Source organism: Bidens hawaiensis, unplaced genomic scaffold (genome assembly GCF_021521415.1).
Source record: "Bidens hawaiensis isolate Kalapana, Puna unplaced genomic scaffold, B.hawaiensis_p1.1 tig00002917_1, whole genome shotgun sequence".
Taxonomy (NCBI): Eukaryota; Viridiplantae; Streptophyta; class Magnoliopsida; order Asterales; family Asteraceae; genus Bidens; species Bidens hawaiensis.
The window spans coordinates 4,161-21,663 of NW_027491155.1; the positions used below are offsets into that span (position 1 = coordinate 4,161).

Genomic DNA, 17,503 nt, shown 5'->3' on the forward strand with positions numbered 1-17,503 from the left:
CAATACCAACTGCTTTTATTAGCACAACTCAGCGAAATGTGTACCCTGTGAACACTCCAAAGTACTCCTCAAGTGTTCCTCCATAGACGACTGCTTTCATCTCAACGGGAAGTCAATCTAGATCATCTGAGCCTAGCTTATTTCAGAAGGCAATTGATAGTGCAGTTGAGCAACCATTGAAAGCCCATGGAATTTCATCGTCATCAAAGAATCATCCAAGCAAAAACTCCAGCTACTGTGAAGCAATACCATTGTTGAATGACTCAAACATCTAAATCGTTCATGTTTTTCTGTCAAGCCATGAAGAGTTGATGCAAGGAAATCTATTGCCACCACAATTCAAGATTGGTGATATGAGAGACATCAATCAAAAGGATCTCGAAAAGATGGATATCAAGTACCAAATGGCAATGGCCGTGCATAGAGCCACTAACTTCATGAAGAAGTATGGGAAAGACAGCTTCAAGGATTCAGACAGGAAGAGGATCGGGTTTGACAAGTCAAAGCTACGGTGCTACAACTGCGGTGAGATGGGTCACTTTTCGAGAGAATGCACGAACCCGTCAAAGCCAGCAAATGATATTCGTGTAACCGAGGTAACTGAGGAAGAAAACAGCAAAGCTGCGGGAAAGAAGCATGAGGTGCATAAGCCAAGCAGCTCAGCTCCACGAATTGGTGATCATCCACAAAAGGGCAATTCAAGTTCAAACACAAGGGCCCTTTTCTCCCAAACGGAGGTCCAAGTTGGTATGGATTGGGATGATCAATTCGAAGAGTTGCAAAATCCTCTCAACATGGCAGGCATGGCTTTCACAACAAACGATGATGCATCCACATCCACAGCTGCAAGTTCCGATGCGTCACCAATCGATGAGGTAAATCACAATCTTTGCACTGAAGCTTGCATAAAAAAGGTGACATATTATAGATATCTTCAGGACGAAGTTTTGAAAGAAAATGCAAAACTTCGTCAATTAAATGCCGAATATGTTAAAGCTGACAAGATCTATGTTGAAAAGATAAAAACTCACCATGATGATGTGGCAAATCTTAAACTTAAAAATTTTGTAAAGGAGCAAGATGTCATCTATTATAAAAATATAATTAATGAGTTAAAAGATGAAATTGAGAAATTAAAACTTGATGCTTCTGATAAAAGAGATAAGGAAAAACAAGTTGAAAGATTTGAAGCGTCATCTGAGCAATTGGATGATATTATCTGAGCACAAAGAAGTACTAAAGTTAAAACGGGGCTAGGATATGATTATTCAACATTGCCTCCACCAATGAATGATAATTATACTAGTTTGCCCCACTTTAGCTATAATACTTCTCCTGATGAAGAAATGGCATATGGGATTGGTAAAGTACCAAAACCTGTGAAATTTGTTCATGCAGCATCAAAAACTGCTGCTCCAATTCAATCATCTGATAAGTCTAACGTCAACGTGTCTTGTGGAGAGGTGATATAAACAATGGTGATTGTGGGAAGGTTAACCAGGGTTGTAAGCCAAAAGAAGAGTTAGAACCCCGTTTTGAGTCTTGTGTGGGTCTAACAAAATCAATTAACAATCTTGTTTGTAATAAAGTGTATGAGTCAATGTTAGGAAGTTTGATGTCAGGATCAAAAGCTGTATTTTGTGAAACATCTAGTGATGACAGTTGTACAAATGTTTGTAATGAAAGTGAATGCTCTTCTTCTGATTCAGAATGTGAAACTGTTTTTGACGAAACCATTGAAGTCAAGGTTGATGAACAGACTAGTCCTAGCTGCTCATCAACTGATCATCATTTTGAGAACTTGACTAAAGAGAAATCTAGCTTTGAAAATGAAAAACCAAGCACTTCCTGTAAATATGTCCCACCTAAGAAAACCTCATTTTCTCAAAATACAAATTACAACAACAGTTCTCAATATTATGATCAGTTTGATAATGCCTATTACTACTCTCGTCAGAAACCCAAGCAATCAAATTATTTTGCAACTCATCATTCAAATGTTTATAATTATCACTCAGATAAATGTTACCAACATGTTTACCCGACCACATCACCTTATCCCGCATATATCAGTGATCAAGATGTCTATATATGCAACCAAAGAAAATGTTGCTTTGTTTGTGGAAATCCTTCTCATCTTGCGAGACATTGCAAGAACTGGCATAAGCAACAAAGAGACTTCAACAGTAAATTTGGTCAGACATTTCCTAAGTTTCCTGTTCAAACGAAGAAAATGTCTAACCAAACTTACACCTCTGCCAGTGAGATGGATTTCAGACCCAAAAGGATTGAGAAACCCATGAAACTTTTCTGGCTAACCCAAAGGGAAAGAAAGAGGTTAGCAAAGAGATCTGAAGCTGAAAAGCCCAAGAACCCTTCAAAGGTTTTCACTAAGGCTAATCAAGAAGATTTTGAGGTTAAGCCTAAACCAAAACGAAGGCAATCCAGAAAACCGTTTCAAAACCGAGGAAATATTAATTCAAGTTCCTCGAGGGATTGCTCTTCAGATTCTGACTCACCAAAAGATTATATTTTCAGAAATCATAAAATTAAACTTGGTGATTTTGTGTTTAATTTTCCCGAGACAGATGCATCTCGGGAAACCCTTCACTAAGTAGTTGTTCGTGTGTGTAGGGTCATCCTGGAAGGCCTGTTAATAGTATTTGGTACTTAGACAGTGGCTGCACCCGACACATGACAGGAGACGAGTCGCTGCTGTTTGACATCAAACCATTCGACGGCGGACACGTTTCCTTTGCCGGTGACATTGGAGGAGAGATAACAAAGCAAGGAAAGGTCACAAATGGTACTATGACATTTGATGAGGTCAATCTATTGGAACAGCTCAACCACAACCTGCTCAGCGTATCTCAAATTTGTGATAAGAAATTCTCAACCCTGTTTACTGAAAATGAATGTCTTATATTAAAACCAGGTTTTAAAGTCCCTGAAGAGTGGATTATGTTGCGTACTCCGAGGCACAATGATGCCTACATTCTGGACATGAGAAGCAATTATTCCATGCGTTCTGCTTCTTGTTTGATGTCCAAGGCCTCGGAAAATGATTCATCCTTATGGCATCGACGTTTAGGTCATGTCAACTTTAAAACTTGAATAAGTTGGTTAGAGGTGACCACGTGAGGGGTTTACCTGTAAAATCTTTTCATTGTGCTAAAAAATGTTTATCTTGTTCTAAATGCAAACAGCACAAACTCCCTCACAAACCCAAGACTGTCAATTCCATAAATTCCACTCTCCAGCTGTTGCACACGGACCTCTTTGGTCCAATTCAACCATTCTCAATAGGTCAAAAAGCCTATTGTCTGGTTATCAGTGATGATTTTTCGCGTTTCAGTTGGACATTTCTGTTAGGGCACAAGGATGAGACATCACAATTTCTTCTCAGGTTTGTTGTGCTGGTTGAAAATCAAACTAGCAAGAAGGTTAAGTGTATCAGGAGTGACAACGGAACAGAATTCTGCAACAAAGTGGTGAATGAATTCTGCCACAACAAGGGAATTCTTCGTCAATTCAGCGCACCTTACACTCCCGAACAAAATGCTGGAACGAAGCCAAGGGTGAATTTCTTCAGAACGTTTGGATGTCCTTGTACCATACTTCAAACCAATGCTGGAACCACCTCCAAGTTTGCTGAAAAGGCGGATGAGTGCTACTTTGTTGGTTATTCTGTTGACAAAAGTGCTTATCGGGTGTACAACAAGAAAACTAGAGTGATCTTGGAGTCTTTCAACATTGACTGGCAAGAAGTAAACCCTACCGATGCACACAATGGTCCTGACTGGATGTTTTATTATGAAATTTTGTTCAAGCAGTTTCGTGGGATGTATGTGACACCCGTTGTACCAACAGTTTCCCCTGTTGTTTCTGCACCCGTTCAACCTGCAGATGATCAATCTATCTTGATGCAAGCTATATTGAGAGGTCTTGATGATGTAAATATAGCTGCTCCTGCACCCGTACTTAATGTACAACCCGTGGCTAATCCACCAGCCCCGGTTAATGATGTGCAGCCCTCTGCAGACACCACCGAGATGCCCGTTGTTGAAGACATCACTGATTCAGATACTGATTCATATGTGTCAGCCGATAACGAACAAAATGTTCAAGTCGAACAAGTAGAGCCACCTCCTACAAAACCTAGTGTGGTGGAATCCGTCCCCACACCTCCCTCAGAAGAAGATAATCAAGGTCCTGCAGTGGAGGTTGATGCATCAAATGTGCAGATTGATCCTAGTCTGAATGAAGCTTCTAGTAACACCGACTCAACCTCTGTTCCAACCGTCGTGGTGCCATTCTATGACAACCTATGGGAAGGTCCCATTGCTTCAGAACACTTGATTGATCAAGAAGAAGGTGATATTAATCCTCAACCAAGTGCTTTTGTCCCTTCAACCACCGTTTTTCATCCCATAGAGAGCTTGACCATACAGCTAGAGACAACACCAGTCGAGCATGTCGAGCAAATTCCATAGTTTCCGATCCGTCATCGACATCTGAATCCATCCGCTGGCATCCAGACACACAGTACCTCTGGTAACATTAACAGATGTCTTTTTGCTTGTTTTATTTCACAGGTGGAACCCAAGGACTACAAAGTTGCATTGAAAGAGAACTCCTGGGTCAAAGCCATGCAAGAAGAGCTATTATGGTTCAAGAAGTTGAATGTTTGGAGGCTAGTGAAGAAGCCAGAACATAAGAAGCCGATCGGAACGAAATGGGTGTTCCGAAATAAGAAAGATGACAAGGGGGTGATCATTAGAAATAAAGCCCGGCTTGTTGTGCAAGGCTTTTGGCAACGTGAAGGTCTTGATTAAGATGAAGTCTATGCACCGGTAGCCAAACTAGAAGCAATTAGCATCTTTATGGCGTATGCTCGTATGGACGTGAAGACTGCTTTCTTGTACGGGAAAGTAAAAGAAGAAATCTACGTCAGTCAACCTCCAGCTTTTGAAGATCCACATCATCCTGATCACGTTTACCGACTTGACAAAGCACTTTATGGGCTTCACCAAGCACCTCGTGCATGGTATGATACACTGGCCGATCATTTAGTGAAGAATGGATACAAGAGAGGCATTGTTGATCAAACTCTATTTGTCAAGAAGGTCAAGGGTGATCTGATTCTGGTACAAGTTTATGTTGATGACATTATCTTCGGGTCCACGAATGAGAATCTATGCAAGGAGTTCTCTGAGATCATGCAGAAGCGATTTGAAATGAGTTCATTAGGGGAGATGACTTTCTTCCTGGGCTTACAAGCTGAACAAAAGAAGTGGGGACTTTAATCCACCAAGAAAAGTACGTTCATGACTTTGTTCAGAAATTTGGATTCAAGGACTCAACAGCTTTCATGACACCAATCGCTACGCGACCTGTTCTCGCTCCTGATCCATCAGGAAAACCAGTCGATCAACACCACTATAGGTCAATGATTGGTTCCCTGATGTATCTCACTACAAGCAGAGCGGACATCATGTTCCCTGTCTGTCAGTGTGCCAGATATCAGTCAGACCTGAGAGAATCCCACATGACGGCTGTCAAGCATATTTTCAGATACTTAAAGGGGAGACCACATTTGGGTCTTTGGTATCCAAAGGAATCTCCCTTGGAACTTCATGCTTACACCGACAGTGATTATAGGGGATGCAACTTGGACAGAAAATCAACATCGGGTGGATGTCAATTCCTAGGAGATCGGTTGATCTCATGGCAGTGCAAGAAACAAGTCACTGTGTCCACCTCCACAGCAGAAGCCGAGTACATTGCCGCATCCAGCTGCTGCTCTCAAGTGATATGGATCCAGCATCAGCTGCTGGATTACGGTTTGAATTTCTATGAACCCACGATCAAATGTGATAATGAGGCAGCCGTTGCAATTGTTAAAAACCCGGTCCAGCACTCAAAGACTAAGCACATCGACATCCGAATACACTTTATTCGTGATTGTTATGATCGTAAGCTTGTCGACATAAAAAGGGTCCATACTGACTTTAACTTTGCAGATCTCTTTACCAAAGCTTTTAGTCGTGCTCAATTTTTGTTTTTCGTTGAGTCATTGGGCATGATTTCTTTTGAGTAAATTTTATCTTTTTTTAAAATTGTAAATATTTTTCAAATATGTCACAATTTTAGAGGGAGAAAATGAGTTAAGTTTAACCCACCAAAAAGATTTTCAATTCATCTTAAGAAAAACAAAAATCAAGTCACTTGACTTAACAAAAAGATTTTCATTTCTATATATAATATTAATTTCATCTTTACTCCTATTAAGAAAATCTTAAGAAAATTCTAAAAGTTTTATCCCGTTTAGAGGGAGCTCCTTAGAGGGAGTCGGTTATTAAAAATTTTCAATTAAAAACTTGATCCGACCCTGTGGAAAGTTATAGTACATTGGTATGTAATGATCCTAGCACATGAAAAGAGTAGAACAAAAGACTACAAGGTCATTCATCAATGTGTAGATAGGCTTGACAAACAAGTAAGTGTTGGGTGATATAAACTTAAACTCTTGTCGTTACTAGTGGCTATACGTTTAAGAAGCGGTTGCAGGATTCCATTAAAGTCATATCAATGAAGGATGAAGCGTAATCACACATGTCATACCCAAGCCTCTCTTTACCTGATCACAGTTGTCTTATGAAATATGTGTAAATTTTAATTTTTCTTTGAGTCAAGAAAAGAAAAAGAAAAAGAGTCAAGAAAAGAAAAAGAAAAGCAAAAAAAAAAAACAAAATGAAAAATCAAAAAAAAGAGTCATTTAGGATTTTAATTATGCTTTATTTCTTCATTTGTTTTGATTCAAGCCTTGGACTTTCTCTGTTTGTAGTCATACAAGATCTGATTGTTAAGGCCCTAATCTTCTGCTTTATTTTAACTTTTCTAGATCGAGTCAAGTGTACAAAGCACAAAATGTCAAGTGTACAAAGTGTCAAGTATGTTAATAAGAGTACTGTGATCAACTAAGAAAGATTTAAGTCAAGTTGAGGTGTACAAAGTAGACCCGAGATATGATGGAATCAGTAACATGTCTGATTAAGTGGGGACCACATAAGCTTCGTGCCTAATTGAACCTCAAATGTATCACGTTAACTCCAAAACACTTGTCAAGTTAAACAAGTGGACAATATCTGCAATTGATGATGAATTTGTGTCACAATAATTTCAAAATGGAAACGCGATCTAGGGCTTTGCAAATCAATATGATTCCATGTCGCGATCGTTCTTTATAAATTAACCAAAGAAAAGATCTATGTAAATTAATTCAATATTATTATTAATTTAAAAGGGATATTTTAAATTTTATTTTTTTTATTTTGTTTTGGTTTGTTTTTATTTTCTAATATATTAAATACTTGTATAGTTTAATATTTTAAGTTTTATTTTTAATTTTTACTTTATTTTATTTTATTTTATCTTAATTTTTATTTTTATTTTTAATCTTATTTTTATTCTTTATTATTATTGTTTATGTTTTTATTTTGTTAAAGAGATCGTCAGTGCAAAGGTTAACAGTAACGGACCGACAGAAGAAAATTATGAAAAATAAACAAGTGCCTGGATTCGGTGAGTAAATGTTTTTCAAGTTTGAATGTGCAAATAATTTTAAAGACCGAGGACCGAGAGTGTATTTTTGGTGAATACTCGTGATGTTTTGACCTTATCGCGAGATAGGCTGACCCTATATATATGGGTCACCAAAATCACTTTCACTATTCACCAAATACTTTTCATCTACTCTCTCTCTCTCTTCTTTCTCATATTTATCCTTCCAAACCCTAATATGTTCCAAATTTTTCAAAGATCCGGCCTTCATTATCATCTATGAAGTTGAATCCAGATCCAACACCCTCGGTATATCATCAACGTACCGTCGTTCATCCTCCATTCTTTGTTTCTGGGTTCTCGTGGATTGAGACGGCGGTTCAGATGAACCGTCGACTAGATCTACGACTGGATCTCCATAAGTGGTGTTAATATCTTGATTACAAACTGTTATTAGATTATTCAACCATGAAATCATCTTTGTTTATTAGTTTTTAGAGTTATTTGTGTACAGTTTGTAGATCTATAGTTGTTCATAGGTTCTGGAGTTCATTTGAGTATGTAAACCAAAGGGGTTTCAAACCAAACTTTCCAGAAACCTAATTCGTGGTTAGGCGACACCTAGGGGAAGAAAAAGGAGCAAAAATTGGCTTTGTATAATTTTTTCGCATGAAGTTGTTTTTCGCTTCGCATGCTCATGCGAAGCGAAATGGTTTTCTGTTTCGTTTCGCATGCCCATGCGAAGTGAAACTGACCCTCATGCGAAATTCTCATACTTAGAAAATTTTTCAGAAAGATCAGCCTAATGCTTCTGGACTGTTTTGGACCGTTGGACTGTTTGGACTCTTGGACTGTTTTGGACTTAACCTTTGTACATATTGGACTTAGTAACTTATAAATTGACTAAAATTAACTTATTTACTTATTAAAACTAAAATGTTCATAATTAATCAACTACAAGTAATAAATTAAACTAAGTAATATGAAATATTTAAGGCCTTTATATATAACTTATTTAGTTTTTCTTTTACATTAAATGATGATTCTCATGATCTAATTGTCTAATTTCAGGGTCACAATCTGTTTTGTGCTCTTGGGTTACCAAACGCTAAGGCAGATAAAGTGTTCACGTCTATGGTCAAGGGGCTTAAGCAATCACCCCTTGCACATGCTATTATAGCCAACCCAGCTATTTATTACAAATGCGTTTTGGACTTCTGGGCTTTTGCCAAGATTTCTGATGATTCTCTGTCTTTTACCACAAAGGTTGCTGGAAAGGAATTGACGATTACGGAAGGAGATATCAGAAGGGTGTTAAAGATTGCTGATAAGCCTAATTATACTTATGAGAAGGAGATGTGACAAGCATGGGATACGATACGGAATGGAGGAGTTTGGAGAAAAAACATCTCCCACCATATTAGAGATTTCTTTTCCACATCGTGACTCACTGCTTTGTAGACATACGTGGAGGGTTTGATAGTATGAGAGTCGATTGGGTTCGTATTATGTTCGCCTTGACAAGAAGGGAGGAGTTCAACTACTCTCGGAGGATATTCTTGTGTATGTTGGGAAGTATCAGGAGTGAGGTGACCTGGCTCATGTACCCGAGATTTGTACAGATGCTTCTAGATGATCTAATTCCAGATGTTCCAAGACCAGGGTCAAAGAAAGCCAAAGACAAGAAATCCCTTCCAGAGCCCTATCACGTTAATGAGATCAAAAGATCGATTTTTGGTGTGCTGTTGAGCACCAAGGGCAGGGGACATCAATATGAGGGACCAAGACAGGGTCCTAAATTTGGATTATTTGAAGAGACAGAGCCTGCTGGGGATGAGGCTTCTGTTGAAAGTGGAGAAATGGTTGACTTTGATCTTGAGGTTGAAGCTGAACAAGTGTCATCAGATGAACCAGCTGAGGGCATAACGAAGGGAAAGCATGACTTGAAGAGGAAGGCTACTGACAAGCCTTCTGTTAGTAGTGCTTCGGGCAAGGAGAAGGTCGTTTTTTTTGAGGAGGAAGAAGAAGAGGACGTTCAGCCCTTAAAGCGCATCAGGAGACTTAGGGACTCCAAGAAGGCTCCCAAGCTCATCGTCAAGCTTTCCACTACAGGTAAACCATCTACCCCACCTGTAGTCACCAAGGAAACCATAGCCCAAGTACTTAGGGACCTAGATGTAGCCAAAATCCAAATCCCAACCTATAGGAAATCCAAATCGAGAAAGAAAGCAAAAGTTAAGAAAACCAAAACCATGCTACACGACTCACCCGATTCTTCTCCCGAACCCTCACCAACTGACCAACACATATCAACCTTCCTACCAAAATTACCTGAATCCCCACCTCAGTCACAACCACAACCAACCACTCCTCCTGAACAAATTCAAACCGAAACATTACCATCCACACCACCTACCCAACCAGAACCATCCCAAACCACTACATCACCCACTCAACCTGTCACCGAACCCCCAACCACCTCAATATTCAATTCATCTATATTTAGCTCACCAATCCAAACCACAAGCCTATGGAGCCAAACTGTTATATCCTCACCACATGCCAAACAACCAATACCACCCACCGCTACAACTTCACCAATCCTTACCCTACCTTTGCAAGCAACCTCGCCACCCATATTGTCCATCATACCACCATCTACGATCATTTCACCCAAACCCATTGCCCGAGGAAAGTCTTCGACACCTCCAGTGTATGCTGACCCTATCCTCCATAGGATCATCGCATTGGAGGAATCTAATGCGAAGAGGGCTGAACGAGAGATGGTGCTCCTAACATTTATAAAAGACATGAAGAAAAAGGGGCTTGAGGATGAAAAAGAAAAGGGGGAGTTGAAAACTAGGGTACAGGTTCTGGAGGAGGAGAAGGTGGTGAATGAGGCTCAATTGGAAAATCAAAGATTGCTGATCAACACGCTTCACACCAGAGTCCAGAATCAACAATTGTTGCTGAACCACGAAGCCTCTCAAAACGCTAATCTGAGGGCAGACCACTCCAGGCTTGTTGACAGACTGGCTACACTTGAGAGAAACTTACCAAGTGCAAGTGCTCTCAGAACAAGTCTCAATTAGAAGATCGAGGATGCAACGAGAAAGTGGGATGTTGAGAGTGAGGCTACAAACTCTAGAGTCACGAGTTTAGAGAATCAGCTAGCATCATCCACCTCCTTCGATACACTCATAGCTGAAAATGCGACACTGCGAACCGAGATGGAGGCTATTCAAGCCAAAGTCAAGGAGCATGATCGCTTACATGAGCTTCAACTGAAAACAAATGAAGATCTGGTGAATAAGTATCAAGCTGCCTCAGACCTTATGGGTATGCAAGATGATGAGTTTCACAATCTGGAGGGCAGGCTTGATGCGGTGTTTAGAGCATGGAGAAGTTCTGGTGAGACTTCTCGGGTTGGTGGATCCCAACCCACTGCAGGTCCGAGTGTGGCCTTGCGAGCTGCAAGGGTTGTGGCGTGAGGGTGAGGCAACTGTTGGTCGTTTGGTACAACAGGGTGGCCAAGCCACTAGTGGGGTAAGTACCAGCTTGGGTCCTGAACAACAAGCACAACCTCAGGTCCAAGCTGGTGGTGAAGACATAGGTGATGATGGTGATGACGAAGATGATAATGAAGACGATGATGATGATGATGATGAAGACGATGACGATGATAACGTCCACGATAATTTTGATGATGACGATGATGATGATGATGATGATGATGGAAAAGGTGGAAATGGAGGAGATGGAGGGGCCGGGGCAGCAGGAGGTGGAGGTGGAGTTAACACTCAATCACCTCCACACACTCAACAAGATGTTCAAGACCCTGCTTCTCACGACTCGGCCGGCAAAGTCAGGCAGCACGACTCCGTGATTGACAGTATGTATAAAGATTTGTTTCTTGATGATTTTGCAGGTATCATGGATGATTTCATTGAAGCTGGAATGAACTTGGAGCAACTTATTGAACAATATACGGAGGAGGAGCAGACAATGACAACATCAACTACTCGCCAAATCCAGATACTCCCCCAGCTCAAGTTCAAGCTTCAGATGCTCCTGCCGCTGATCCCACAACTGATACAGCCGCCGACTTGACACACGAACCACCAAAAAAGAAGAGAAAAACGCACATTGTGTCAAGTCGTGCGTGTGCCCGTGTGCTCAATTACCCTTATCATGATGATACGCTGATTGTTTATGCGAAGTATGATAAGAGGAACAGTGTTTAGGCCATCAGGAGATACAACGGAGACCTTATTTATCTCGACCACCACCAGCTGAAGACATTACCAGAGCTTGATCTCAACTATTTCAGAAAAGCTGTGGGTCGAGGAGAATATGATAATACTTTGGAAGGCTGGGTCAAGACACATCTACATCATCAATCAAAGGTAAACTACAAGGATTTCGAAGTAAATAAGGGTCGGCAATACAAGAACCCAAGAGAGATCGACCCAACTACCGGAGAGCCCCGAACTATGTGGAGATACAAGGCGCCAAAAGACTGCCACGTGATATATCATGGCGAGCCCTATTTTCCCAACCGGTGAGGCCGTCATCCACTACCGTGACATTCATGATATGCTTAAGGATCCCAAAACTAAAGGTCTATTACCCATAAGTCTTATAAAAGCGCTTATAATAAAGATGGGATTATTTATGACCATGTATAATAGTATATCGTTATATAAATGACTAATTATTAATTTTCCTCACCGGTTTTGATTTTGTATGTCTCTTAATATGTTCTGCATGTGTAATGACATATAGAAAAATTAGTATACAAATCAAATATTTGAAGGGCTTACTTATAAAATTTTGATCATAACTACTTAGGTTTTAAACAATGACTGCAGTATGATTAATGGGGGTCTTGAGCTGATATTCAATTCAATGACTGTATTTCTCTACTCCAGTTTGAATTTAAAGCTAAAATGAAAGTTAAAATATGCAGACTAAGCTAACGCTCATAATAAATGATTATTCGGCCAAGTGGGAGAATGTAAAAATAAATATATGGATATATATATTTATGTATGTTAGGTCCCATTTTGATATATTAGTCTTTTGTATTGTATTAAATGTTTTGGGCTTTAGAAGTTTGTTTTGTGTATCTAGGCCCAAGGGAAATAGCTCAAGGGAAATAATGTAAAGAAGCCCATTGGGCATGTGATATAACTTAATTCTCATGCATGCTTCTCTATAAATAGAGAAGCATGCCATGAGAGAAATGTGGTTGATTATTAATAGAAAAACCTTTTGCCAAAACTTTCCAAACACACATTCTTTCTCTCGTCTCTCTCTCTATCTCTCTAAAACCCGAACATAAACTCAAGATCTGAGACGTCTTAGGTTGCTTAGTGTGATTTCCGCTAGCATTAAGTTAGGTTGATCTAAAAACGTTGTTAGATCTACCCGCCAAGGGACCTACAATGTATGGCCATCATTATCATCTATATAATAATAGATCAAAATAATTAAATTATACATTATTACTATATTAGCTAGGTAACTGTTGATGGACCATATTACCCTTTCTTGCTAATCAAGGGTTTCCCCTTGGGTGTATATAAATATATAGAGAAACTTATTAACATTATAACAACAAAACCTTAGACATCACATAAATCTCGTGGCCTATTTTTCTCTCCATATTTACGGTTCTTCAAGAACCATAATCCCCATCACTAATAATACATCCTAAAGGGGAACTCGACTAAGCTGACTACCATGTCGTCTTTGAGGATTCTTATCAGCCATGGCTACTCTTTCCGCTGTAACATGTATGTTTTAGTTATAGGTTTATCATAACATTCATGTTTCTATTACATACGTGAAGAACTAATCAATAAACTGCAATTAGATTATTTATTAGAAGTATCGGAAGAGGAGAGTTTTGAGGATTGGGGTTTAACGATAATGATTCAAATGAGGCAGTAGTTGACATTATGTGATTTTTCGCAAAAGATGAACAAAAGAGAAAAATATGATAGAACAACCAAGAAGGACGAATGACCAACAATTGTGGAGGATTTAAAAGTTCAGGGCAAATTATGGTGAAAAAACACAAGGTTGGCAACTTAGAAAGCATTAGCTAGCGGTTTGAGGTGTAAACACTGCCTCTTTCATTTGGTTGTATCATAGTAGCAAGAGGGCAAGTGTGGTTTGGGCGTAATGATGCCGTTTCAATTTCGTTATTTTTCCTTTGTATTTGTTGTTTTCTTTTCCCTTTCTCTTCTATTGTTGGGCTCTAACTTCATGCTTTGAATTCCTATTTCTGGTTTTTAATATAATTGGCCTTGCAAAGAAAAATAATAGAGAATAAGGAAGAGAGAGAGAGAGAGAGAGAGAGAGAGAGAGAGCAGCAAAGAATAAGATTAAGCAAGAAAACCATTTTGTTGGAAAATCGGTTGCAGAAAAAAAAATGGAAAAAAGGGCTACAAGAGGGAATTCAAGCTGAAAAGAAAAAAAAAGTGAAAAACACAGAGTACAGGATTCGAACCTTTTTCCACTAAAATAGCCAAGAGTGTTAATAGAAACTAGCATCATGAACCTGCACACATGCCACTTCGAGAATTCAGTGAGCCTCAGTTTGTTTCTTTATGGTACGGTTTTAAGAATCCTAAAATACTCTAATGAGAACTTAGCATACTAGCATTTCAAAAGTAATTTAGTTAGTTAATAAAACAATTAAATAAAAGAACTTCGGAAAAAAATTGAAATAAAAGAGAAAAGAAAAGGAATGGAAGAATGATTGGTGGTGTGGGTGGGTGAGATTGAGGAAATTAACTTGGTAACATATCAATCACTAGACCAATTAAGTCGTACAAGTTAAACGAAAGATAAGTCGTACAATTAACTCGGTATTTTCTTTAGTTTAACTTGTACGACTTAATTGGTCTAGTGATTGATATGTTACCGAGTTAATTTCCTCAATCTCACCCACCCACACCACCAATCATTCTTCCATTCCCTTTCTTTTCTCTTTTATTTCAGTTTTTTTTTTCAAAGTTCTTTTATTAGAAAAGGTAATGACAAGTATATCGTTCATACCAACAACCACTTTTAATAGGCTATTTATAATGTGTGATATTCAAATTTTTAATAGAATTTCTAGAAAATGGGATCCTAAATATTTGGGGCCCAAAACGGTCGCTTATTTAACATCTAGTCGGTTAACTCTAGCCTTGCTAGCACCTAACCATCCGAATATTTACCGTCCCTAACTCTTCTACCAAATCATAGCATCATTAATTTGCTATATTATTATCGTTGATCAAATTATAATAGACTTGCAATAAAGACCCGGGAAAAATAAAGGTTGTTAAAAGCAAAAATACTGGTACGTCAAGTAACTAAATAGGAAGTAAGAAGTGTAGGTACATTACAAATAAAACACCATTATTACATCATCTTATATATATATATGTGTTTATTAAGAGGAAAATGAAACGTATATTTCCGCTAAGGAGCACCTTCGGCATTTATTTTATGAGTATACGTGCCATGTGTTATGTGTACGTATCATATTAACTCCAAAGAGATACTTTGTTTTCAAAGAGGCCATGTTGATTGAAATTGTAGAAGGCTTCCATACCCTTCTCCACCCGTTGTGTCCATAACTTGTGCCTCATAACCATATGCTTGATCCTGTAACATTAATTATTTCCAACATTTACTTACCTAGAAACGTTTAATTTTTCAACCAATAAACCAAACTGTATAAACATAGGATATGCCATCGTCCATCCTTGTTTACAATAAGTACAAGATATGTTACTTCTACAAAAAGTTTTAAGATCATCTTTTCAGAACCCTAAAATAATGCTGATATCAATAGATTGATCAAAAAGATTCAACCATGTACGGAGTCGTCGACTTCAGATATCACTAAAAAAAAACTAGCATCTAATATATACAGTTATATAAAAGAAGAATATATTACCTTCATTGTATCAAAAGCATCCATTTCAGCTGAGTTGAAGTCATAAAACATGCTTGCAGCTGTAAGCTTCATAGACAGAAACTAGGAAACACAAAATATATAATTAAGACCATTAACAATGTTGCAACTCAATCCCACACGAATCTTAGCAAAGTATTTCCTATTAGCCTGCTATATTTATCCAAATATATATTTGGTCTTAGTTGGAATATTTGAATGGAATATCGTTGATTGATTATTTCATACAAGTTACCTCAATCTGATTCTGCAAAGATCTGATATAATTGATAGTTACTTCCAACATTACTGACATTCCCATTGTCTGCAGGTACTCAAGAAAAATAATTCAATCAACTTTTAGAGGAGCTGATGGAAAATTATTAAAAAAAACACATATAGAAAGAGTTGTTTCAAACATAAATTATGAATACAAAAAAGATTACATCTTGAGTAAGATGGAAAACTATTAGTTCATACCTTATAACATCCTGGAACCAGTTCTTGCAAGCTTCGCAATTTTCGGTTTATCTTCTCCCTTCTCAGCTAATCCGATAAAAGAAACCATCAGATTATCAGTATGTTAGTATTATTTCATTAAATTTTTGGTGTTTATGTTTCTAATAAAAAAGTTAAAAACAAGACTTGTCTAGAAAATTGGAAGATATCATGAAACCATAGTTAACTTAGAATTTAACAGTTTTGAATTACTTTTGAATCTTGAAAATTGTAAGTTACATATATATGGTTTCTTTAGGTTCATATAAAAAGAATAAGAGAAGTTTAATGTTGGAAACAAACCCTTTCTGCCAAACTGTGACTATCAGTAGCTTCACCTCTCCTTGCTCTCACATGAACAACTTCTCGCGGTTTCTCCACTTTCGCTGTACTGTTTCTCCCTCTCTTTTTACCACCATATGCCTGAAAATTTTGCATTTAGCTGAAATGGGTGGAGAATAAAAAGCACACACTAGTATAGATATTTATTCATTTATTATTAAAAAGAAGCTGGTTTAATAATTTAAGAAACAGAAGCATACATGATTTTTGTTGGTTTTATTCTCTCCAGAAACCCTGGATCTCTAGTTGGGAGGAGTTGTGTTGGGATTCCCCAAGCTTTCATCCCCAGATATTCTTTTGATCATATCTTCTGTTGTTGGCGGGAAACGAGTCAATGGATCGTAAAAGGAATCGGCTTGATGATCACCACCAAAATTAAAACTTGGATCTTCATCAGTACCATCTAGTAGAGACAAGAATGGAAGACTACGATCATGCCTTAGATTATAAGCGTCTGCGAAATCGTGTCCAGGCAAAGGAGTGATGTTGTTGTCTAAAAGTTCCATGTTTGAGTTGAGTCCTAGGGTAAAGTAGTGATCATCCATTAGATGAAATGGAGTGTTTTGTTTTCTAAAAACAAACCTTCAATGACGTTTCAAAGAAACTGTTTAATAGGAAAAGAAGAGTGCATAGGCTTCTGGACACAACATAGTTAGGTTTACCTACTTTCAAGCTTCCTGATTAAACCAGTAATAGGTATCCTTATTAAGCATTTTAATCTCTTCTTTATCATTATCATTTTATTGCACTTCCTTTTACCCAATTATTCAATTAGTCATCTTTTACTTACACGTACAATACATTTAGTTATATCACAATATGATTTAGAAAAACACACAAAATATATAAGAATCAAAGCTTAAACCATATGCAAAATTGGATGTAAGAGCCGAGGGATTGGCCTCTAGGCCTACTCATGGGGGTTTCGGTTTACTATATAAACATGGTATTAGTATAAACCTGGGATCACACTGGCAAGCCTAAGTTATTTCTGACACTTTATAACATAAATACTTGAAATAGGTTTTTGAACATTATCTAGCTAGTAGTGATAAGATTTGTCAATATATAGGCAACAATCATATTCATCCTCTCAAGTGAGAGTTTCTATATCTTGAAAAGCGTATAAGGTAAGGCAGATCC

General features: G+C 38.1%; 1 pseudogene; it reads right to left on the reverse strand.

Annotated features, from left to right (window-relative positions):
• Positions 1–15,122: 15,122 nt before the first annotated feature.
• On the reverse strand, positions 15,123–16,978 carry LOC143621578 (transcription factor BEE 3-like; annotated as a pseudogene).
• Between the last annotated feature and the right edge of the window lie 525 nt (positions 16,979–17,503).